The sequence below is a fragment of the Octopus sinensis genome, linkage group LG4, assembly GCF_006345805.1.
Source record: "Octopus sinensis linkage group LG4, ASM634580v1, whole genome shotgun sequence".
NCBI lineage: Eukaryota > Metazoa > Mollusca > Cephalopoda > Octopoda > Octopodidae > Octopus > Octopus sinensis.
The window spans coordinates 71,632,394-71,642,730 of NC_043000.1; the positions used below are offsets into that span (position 1 = coordinate 71,632,394).

Sequence of the window (10,337 nt, forward strand, 5' to 3'; positions counted from 1 at the left end):
AAACAGCTCATCAAAATTCAAAGTGTTTGGCATGTCTGTATAGCGGCGGCTGTCGTTGGCTGTTCAAGTGCCTGTTGTTAAATGGAAAAACTGTATGAATCACAATAAGACATTTTTGTGTATAAATATATTGTTTATTCTGTGTTCACCTTTTGTGGTGGAAGCATGGAGGATGATACAAAAACGTGTGTTTGCGTACAAAGAAAGTTTTGATTTTTGCTTTTGCACTGAATAAGTTACATATAATATTTGTATTACAGTATGTAATGAAAACAGTCATTATGAGAATGTGTGTGTGATAAAATATCTTCATTTACAAACCATATATCTTGTGTCAAGGGGAATAGACATGTTTGTTGAGCGTGGAGCTGCAGAGAAGACATGTGTCTCTGACTAAAGCCTGGCAAGAACTGAGAGTTTCGAATGTGTAGCTCAGAACGAGGCTACTGTATCAAAGTGAGGCTGTGCAGGTTGACTCACATATTACTATGTAATATGTAGCTCTGCTACATCAGTTATAGTCAAGTATTAGCATATCAGTGTTTGTTGATGACCATCCCATCCTTTTGGTCACCATGCTGTCCTAAGATTTACGTCTTACAACATATGATGTGAAGATAAATATCATGGGTCTTCCAGCAATGATGTTAAATATCTGCCAAAAATAAAATTGTCTTTTTCCTTCTGCAAGTCACATGACCTCAATATCAGATGAAAAATAATTTGAAACATGACTTCCTCAACAAAAGATAAATGAGTATATAAATAAAGCTATTTGCAGTTAAGGACAATGAAATTTTGAGTGGATATATCTGATTTCTGCAGTAAAAGATGAGTTAACCCTTTCGTTACTGTATTTATTTTGAGATGATCTGTGTTTCTTTCAATTATTTTAAATATAACAAAGAATTTAGTAAAATAACTTAGTTATCATTCAGTTAGTGTTAGGAACGTAAATTTTGACTAAGGATTGGTGGAATATTTTAATTCAAAACTTATGAAAACAAGACATTTTACCACAGAGCAAGAGCCGGTTTTGGCCAGGTTAGTAACAAAAGGGTTAAAGAAGGCTGGAAGTTTGCTAAAGGAGATGCAGTTGTTACATTTAATGTAATGTTGGCGATGTAGAGTTTGTGGGAGTCCCTTGAGAAAATGACAATGGGGGTTAGGCTTAACAACATAAGAACTCATCACCATCATCGTTTAACATCCGTTGATGGTTATGAGTTCTTATGTTGTTAAGCCTAAACCCCATTGTCAGTTTCTACTGTGTATTCATTTTGATTAGAGGAAAAGTAGTTACATAAATTTGGTTCTTTGAGATTACTGATTGAGACTGAAGTGATTGGAATTAGACTCAAATGGTGTGGTTGTTTTATCAATATCAAGACATGCTTTAAGGTGGTGAGCTGGCAGAATCGTTAGTATGCTGGGATCGACTTTTGTCCTTTCAGGGTTGATAAGGTAAGTACCTGTTGAGCACTGGGGTCAATGTCTTAGATTTATCCATCCCCCCAAATTGCTGTCCTTGTGTCAAAATTGGAAAGCAATACAAAGACACACTTAAATTTATTATTTATTAGAAGAAGTGCAATAGAATGGAGATAGTAGTGATTGTCAATTGAAGAATTATACTGCTATAAAAGCAATATAGTGAATTTTTTATTTGAAAAATAGTTTATTTTGCTAGCTTGTTTAAAAATAATCTTTACTTTCCTACATTTTTATTACAGTAAATTCCAACATACAAATCAATGTAGTTTATAGTGTAAACATTTAAACATCATCACTATCTTTCCAAATCCTGTTGTATTTTACATAGAAATTTTGGTTCTCCAAAGTGGTCTTGGTGTAAGTTGACCACCTGCCTTATTTTGGTTGTAAATTTTGGTTGGGAGAATTTGTCTTGTATGCTGGAGAATATGGTAGTTAAATTTTTTTTCATGACTTTAGATGAATTTTTTTATAGCTAGGGCTGTGTGGTTAAGAAGCATCCTTTGAAGCTATGTGGTTTGGGGTTCAGTCCCACTGCATGGCCTCTTGAATAAGTATCTTGTACTATATCTCTATGCTGACCAATGTGTTGTGAGTGAACTTCATAGACAGAAACTCTGAGGAAGTCCTTTGTGTGTGTGCGTGTGTATTGAACTACTGTTCTCTCTCTAGGAATTTGTTGCTCTATAACTCATGTGGGTGGAAGGGGAAGAATGCAAAGCCTCATTTTTACTTTTTGAATTTGTTAGTACTATCGGTCGAAGATGGTTTGTCTGGGATTACTCATATCAGACGGGTATGTTCGATTTTTAGTGCTCTCAAATTTAAACCTAACGAAATCTTGGGCTGATGACGGAAATGTTGATAGGAGTATGTATTTCTAGCATCTCTTTATCCAACTAATCCAGAAACGGTGTTCTCAGGTAATCTTACATACGTGTGATCTTTCGTTATTTTTCCCTCTATACCTACGTGAATTATTTTTGAGTATACATTGTCTGGGAGACTTTTCTTATAGTAGAAGAAATAGCTAAAATCTTTTGGCTGCTATTTCTAAAAGTTCGGTGTGTGGTAAAGTTCTTTTTTTTACTGAACCCTAATTATATAATGTAATATGTATATATAAATATATATACTAGCAGCTAAGCGCGTTTTCACCTGGTCGGTTTGGATGATGTAGCTATAAAACCTGCTCTGTGTAAGCATTCAACTTGTTTGGACATGCTTACATTAAAAAACAATTTTAGAATGACTTTTTTTCTGTCAAAATGCTAAAAATAATTGACCAACAACAAAAAAAAAGCAACCAAGATTCAACCAAATCAAAAAATAAACCGAAATACTAAGTGAACAAAGATGAACCATCCCACTTCCATTGCATATGCGCACACATTCACATAACCCCCCTTTTACATACACATATATTCACACAAAGTTGAAACATTGTTTGATTTATTTTTTTCAGTGTGCACCACCAAGCATGACATCACTCCTTCCTCCCTTATTCGGCTATCACTCCTTCCTTTCTCATTCATAAACACAAGAGTATTATTATAGTAAATTATCTCGGTAACCATGGAAACTATGAAAAAATACAAAGCCCAGCATCAACACCGGATCATTCTACACATCTGTGTAATTTTTCATGCAATTCCACCCAGCTGTTTGACCGCGAATCCCAAGACAAGACAGAATCGCCCATGTCATATATATATATATATATATATATATATATATATATATATATATATATATATATATATAGGTGAAGGTGCAGGCATAGCTGTGTGGTAAGAAGCATACATCCCAACCACATGGTTCTGGGTTCAGTCCCACTGTGCACCACCTTGGGCAAGTGTCTTCTACTACGGCCTTGGGCCGGCCAAAGCCTTATGAGTGGATTTGGCAGATGGAAACTGAAAGAAGCCCGTCATATATATGTATATGTATACATCTATGTATCTGTGTTTGTCATCCCATCACTGCTCGATAACCAGTGTTGGTGTGTGTGTCTCCTGTAACTTAGTGGTTTGGCAAAAGAGACTGATAGAATAAGTACTAGGTCTTAAAAAACAAGACCTGGGGTTGATCTATTTCGGCTAAAACCCTTCAAGGCCATGCTCCAGCATGGCTACAGTCAAATGACTGAATATATAAATGTACATGCATGTGTGGTGTGTTTTGTATTTATATTTGCATGTCTTTGTGCTATGTTTATCTCAACCACCAACCCACCACCACCATTGCTTGACAACAGGTGTTGATTTGTTTATGTCCCTGTGGTTCGGTAAAAGTAACTAATACTATAAGTATCAGAAATAAAAAATAAGTACCAACTCAATTTGGTTCAGTCCCACTGCATGGCCTCTTGAGTAAGTATCTTGTACTATATCTCTATACTGACCAATGTGTTGTGAGTGAACTTCATAGACAGAAACTCTGAGGAAGTCCTTTGTGTATGTGTGTGCATGTGTATACATATGCCCTTCAAGGCAATGTCCTAGCATGGCTGCAGTCCAATGACTGAAACAAGTAAAAGATAAAAGATGCTTCATTTTTCTATTAACACATCTCTCCATACAGAAGCTGGTGAGCTGACAGAATCATTAGCAAGCCGGGCAAAATGTTTAGCTGCATTTCGTCCTTCTTTATGTTTTGAGTTGAAATTCCTCCAAGGTTGACTTTGGCTTTCATCCTTTTGGGGTCAATAAAATAAGCATCAGTTGAGAACTGGGGATGATGGCCAAAATTTGAAACCAATATATTTCGCTATAGGATTTACTTTCATGTATATTTTTACTTCTATATTCATTTTCATTCACTTTCAGTTGTTCGTTTTCAACTTTAATTTCATTTGTCGTAACCAACTGATTCTCCAAACTGATTCCCTTACCTTGCTGTAACAAGCAATGGATTCCAAAAACTCAGTTTCCTTTTCTTATCTCATTGCTTGCACCTGTTCTTAATCAGTCTGATTAAGAATCTGTCTAACATATACAAACTTGAAATAATGATCAATGGAATCACATATCACTTTGACAACAACATAGATTACAGGGTAGTCAGAGCGGTGTGTGAGGTGTTTGTAAAATGGATTAGGTCAGTATATTCAAGAAGAGTGAACTTAATGCTGAGGCTTTTTACATTCGTTGTTTTTAATATATTCTTTTTGGCTTCTTGAATAGATTGTAGTTTAAGGATGGTTTAGTGTAAATGATAATAATATGAAATATTAACTAAGGTGGTGAGCTAGTAGAATTGTTAACATGCCAGGCAAAATGCTTGGTGGCATTTCGCCCATCTTCATGTTGTTCTAAGTTCAGATTCTGCCAAGTTCAGCTTTGTCTTTCATCCCTTTGGGGTCAATAAAATATGCACCAGTTAAGCATTGAATCAATTTAATTGACTTAATCCCTCCCCAAATTTGCTGGCAAAATTTGAAACCAATAAAATATGTTAACTCAACTGATATGGACCAGTGCATTAGAAGAACTTATTTTATGAAGCCTGGAGTAATATGAGATAATTTCAACAACTTCTGAACATATTTGTAGGTAGAAACTTGAGGAATATACAAAAATACATCTAGTCTACTTCTTTATCATGTTGTTTTTTTTGTTATTATGGCTGGGTTTCAACCTGAGCCACAGCAACAAAGTCTACCTGCCCCACTTGTCAGTCCATTATTACTGCCTTGAGATCCTAGATACATTCCAGGCCAATGTTTGCAATCAAGTTGTCAATGTAAGTGGGACGACCGTTTCTTTTTACATCACCATGAAGTAGGTTCCCCAGCATTAATTTGGATGTTAACAATTCAGGGCAGTGCATGCAGTGATCCAGATAGTCGCAGTAGTCTTTGCCTGATCTTCTCACAAGCTTTCGCGGGCCTCCATAAAGGCATTCATTTATATCTTGCTGCCATTTCACATTTAGGACCATTCATAGCATCCTTATGTAACATCCATTTAGCACATTTGATCATTTCTTTGTCGGTGTCCATGTTTCACTGCCATATAATAGCACTGATCTGACAGTTATAATGAACAGATTGATTTTGATTTGCCTGGGACATTTGGAGTTCCAGACCTTCTTTAGTTTGTGATAGGTTGTCCTTGCCTTCCTGATCTTGATGTCTGCTTCCAAAATGCTCACCCAAACATTTAAGTGCTTGAAGTTTTCAGCAACATACAATTTGGAACCACTCAGCACAAACAGTTCAGCATCACTTGATTGGCTGAAAGGCATGCATTCTGTTTTCTTAACATTTGCAAAAGATCATTCAGTTTATGACTTTGAGTGAAATATTGGACAATGCGGTGAGGTTTCCTGACTTTGGGATTGGTATGAAGTCAATCTCAGACCATCTCCGAATCCTCATGAAGCAGCGGAATATATCCCAGATCCGACAGCTAATGCAACAGATGAGATCATAATAAAACTGAAATATGTCTACTCCTGATATTGCTGAAGAATCAAAATATCTTTGTAGTTTAGGAGATTATTATAAAGTCTGTATTGCAATTGTCTTCAAACACACACACACACGTATTGATATTTATATATAATAATTACTACATGAAATTGCTTATTGTTGAAATATAATGCTCCTATGTTAGACAAAGACCTCTAGAAAAACAAAAAATATAAAAAATAGAGCTCTTTCAAGATTTATGATAATATTAAAGCTTTAAAGTTTGTATAATAGCACTCACCTCTTTTATAATTCTCTAGTTTCCTATGATTTTCACTGCTCGTTCAATAGCTTAATTGTGCCAGCCATGAAAATAAGCTGTACCAAACAAGAAATTCATTTTTCAGGTTACAATTGTCATCTTAGAGAGTTGTTTCATGAATGCTGCACAATGGACCACTCAGCTACTATAACACACCACATGTTATCATCTCATCTTTTCAAAAGTCATTTTCAGTATTATCATTAATGGATATTCTGGAGTTTCAAACACTTTGTCAATGCAATATATGTACGAAGTCATAAACTAATCTATTGGAATGAGGAAGGGAGTGTCACTGAAACTGAAGGGAGGTGTATGATGCATGCATGAAAATATTATTACTATGGTTAATGGGGTTGAGACATGGGTAATGAAATGGGAATGGTTCAATGGATGAGTGGAGTAAGATTGAGGTGAGGTGGAGGTAAGATAACTAATTGCAGAAAATGATGGGAACACAGTGATGAATATTGTGAAGAGAAATGGGATGAAGTGGTTGGGTCATGTGCTGAGAAAGGATGAAAGTGACTGGGTAAGAAGAGAGATGGTAACAAATGTGGAAGGAAGAAGGGGAAAACCAAGAATGATAGAAGAGAAGATGAAGGTAAGAGGATTGAGAGAAAAATTATGTTGAGGACAGGTCAAACTATATATGTCACAGGGATCCACAAGGCTAAGCAAGGAAAAGGGCCTTAAAATGCTTGTATTGAATTAATATAGCTTTTTCATCTGCAATAGTTGGTTCAATCTCTGTAAATAAGCATGGTAACCAGAACAATTAATTATATCAGAAGATGTCTGAAACCAAGTCATTATGTGGTCGACACATGTTGGGTCTATGTTCTAAGAGAACATAGAATCTGAAGTAGACTTCAAAGGTTGAAAAAAAAATTATGAACATTTGCTGTTGCAATTATGAAAATTATTTTAATTATATTGATTGACAATTACAGTCAAACAATAACTTTACTTTTATAGATGGCTGTTGCTAAGAAATAACATAATGGTTGAGAAAATACAGCAATTCTTTAAACCTGTGATTATCTTTCCATTTCATTTCTATCAAAGTGTGAAAATATATTGCATTTAAAAACATATAATTATCACCAAATTGCCTTTTGGCATAATTTCAGATTATTTGTAAAACTGTATTAGGTGCAGGTTTGATTTTGTGGTGAGAAGCTTGCTTTTCAACTATATGGTTCTGGCTCCAGTTCTACAGTGTATCACCTCAGGCAAGTGTCTTCTATTATAGCCCTGGGCCAATCATAACCTTGTGAGTGGATTTGCGAGATGGAAACTGAAAGAGCCCTGTTGTGTGTGCAATGTGTGTGTGACCATGCTACCACAAACATTGACCCAAGCTTCCATCCCATTATGAAATGATTTGATTATTGTTACAAACTGATACGGGGCATCCAAGTTTGCCAAATATTTTCCATAGGGAGGCCCTATTCACAGTATCAAAGACCTTGGTTAAATCAACGAATACCTGGACAAGATCCATATTCTGCTCATATCACTTCTTCTGCATCTGTCTCAGTGTGAAAATCATATCCATCGTTCCTCTTCCAGGTTGGAAACCACATTGAGATTCAGATAGGACATCATTTACAAGATACCTATTCAGGCAAGTAAGAAGAATACTTGCCACAACCTTGCCAGCAGCTGATAGTAGCGCAATACCTCTGTAGTTTCCACACTCTACTCTGGCTCTGTTTCCTTTATAAAGAGGAAAAATAATTGCATCCTTCCAATTCTTAGGCATTGCACTATCCCCCAGATTACACTAATAAGTTCATGAAGGGATTGTGTGATGTGATCACCACCAAATCACAGGACCTTTACTCATGTGAGTCATGGACCCTTTACAAACGTCACGTAAAGGTCCTTGAATGCTTCCATCAAAGATGTCTGAGACACATTCTGAATGTTGGCTGGACCTTAAAAACTCCAGAATGAATGATAACAGAATCCCTCAACAGATACTATATGGGGAACTTGTTGGTGGAAAGCAACACCGGCAGAAGCCAAGACTGTGACTTAAGGGCTGTGTAAAGTCCTCATTAAAGGCCTGTAAAATGTGGGAGGCTAACTGGGAGAGCATCACCATGAATGGAGGGAATAGGTAAAGGGGGAAGTCGATACTTTTGAAAGAGCATGTATTCTTCATGAAGAATTTAAGTGTGCTGCTCGAAAATGCACTGCTAATGTAATGAATGGGAAAAGCTTAGTCTGCAATCATATATGTTTGTCAAGAGCAGGACTCACTAGTCACCAACGGAGCTGCAAGTATAAAGTATAAGGTAGCCTTGAGTGCACTATGTTCCTAAAGGTCAGTAATGGTTTTTCTCAGTCACAAGTGGACAGCCATTAAGTATGTATGAATGAATGAATGCATGTGAGTGTATTTGTGTCTTTGTGTTTGTTCCCAAACACTGACAACCAGTGTTAGTTTGTTTATATCCCCATAGCTTAGCTGTTCAGTAGAAAGATACTGATAGAATACATACCAAGCTTAAAAATAAGTCCTGGAGGCGATTTGTTAAACTAAATCCTTCAAGTCAATGGCCCTGTATGGTCATAGTCCAAAGAATGAAATAAGCGAAAGACAGAAATATAAAGACCATTCGATGTGGTTTAAATTTGATAAAAGAGTTAAGGTGAAAAATGCAATTGTGTTGGAAAACAGAAATACCAAATATAATTTAGAACACTCACTGGAAAATTTGGCTTTGGAGAGTCTGAGTCAAAGGATATGAAGCTAATAATCACCAGAAATGTCTGTTCCAGAGAACAGGAAACATCAGAGCAATGACAAGTTGGAATTTTTTTATTGAGGAGTGGTGACTTGTTGTTGTTGTTGTGACCCTCTTTGGTCATGAATGACCATGGGATTGCACCTAGAAAGTTACCCTCCGAGGCACAAGTCTAGGTAAGGTTGTTTATGGAAGACCAGCAGTCGCCCATGCATACCGGCCTCTCCTCTCCATGCCACTGATGATATACAAGGGAAAGGAAAAGGAGCCGATACAGCTAGGCACCAGTGACATCGCAGCTCCTTTATTAACGTGCAAGTGGCTGGCACTCCACAGACACATGTACCCTTAACGTAGTTCTCGAGGAGATTCAGTATGACACAGAGTGTGACAAGGCTGACCCTTTGAAATACAGGTACAACAGAAACAGGAAGAAAGAGTGAGAGAAAGTTGTGGTGAAAGAGTACAGCAGGGTTCACCACCACCCCCTGTTGGAGCCTCGTGGAACTTTAGGTGTTTCCACTCAATAAACACTCACAATGCCCAGTCTTGGAATCGAAACCACGATCCTATGACTGCGAGTCTGCTGCCCTAACCACTGAAATTGTGATCTGACACATAGATATTACAATAGATGCCTTATGAATACAGTTGAGTATCTTGCAGACCAGAACAAAAACCAGGTAACTGTTAGTAATCATTGTGAAATATCTTTATATATCTTTGCATCATTATAGAAGCGTAATCAGTCATAATGTGGATAGATTTAGCAAGATTCATCAGTAATTTCTGCATTTTGTTTTGCTTGAACAAGGTCAGAAATTTGCGTGTAAAGGAATAGTCAATTATATTATATACCCAAGAAATTGTCTGGTACTTTATTTTTATCAATCCTGAAAGCATAAAGGGCAAAGTTAACCTTGTAGCATTTGGAGTTTAAACTTAGAGTGATCCTAATAATTGTGCCAAACCAACTGCCTTCCACTTTAATGAGCAATAAAGACTATTTGATTACCTAGATTTTGAAATGAATAAGTTTGAAATGAATAAGTGAAAATGCAGAGGTTATAGAAGTTAGTTGTAACGAAGTGTGTGGAGAGACAACGAACGATAAATTCATCTAAAAAAAAAGAAACACATTAGAGTTTTTGCATGTGTGTGTGTGAAACGAAGTAAAAATATAATATTAAAACAAAATATCTTTTTCCTACCCCTTAAAATCACTGGATATAATATATATAATAATCCCAGATTGTAGAATAGATTTGAAAAACTAAAGCATTTTCCCTTTGCGATTTTTGGCGCCGAAATGAATTTCATGTTTGTGTGGAGAGAGAGAGAGAGAGAG

General features: G+C 36.4%; 1 long non-coding RNA gene across 1 annotated transcript; it reads left to right on the forward strand.

The window, feature by feature from the left end:
* Positions 1-229: 229 nt before the first annotated feature.
* On the forward strand, positions 230-10,088 carry LOC118763003. The gene is made up of 3 exons (XR_004998756.1): positions 230-351; positions 9,673-9,678; positions 10,079-10,088. It is a non-coding gene; the product is annotated as an uncharacterized LOC118763003 (long non-coding RNA).
* The last annotated feature ends 249 nt before the right edge of the window (positions 10,089-10,337 follow it).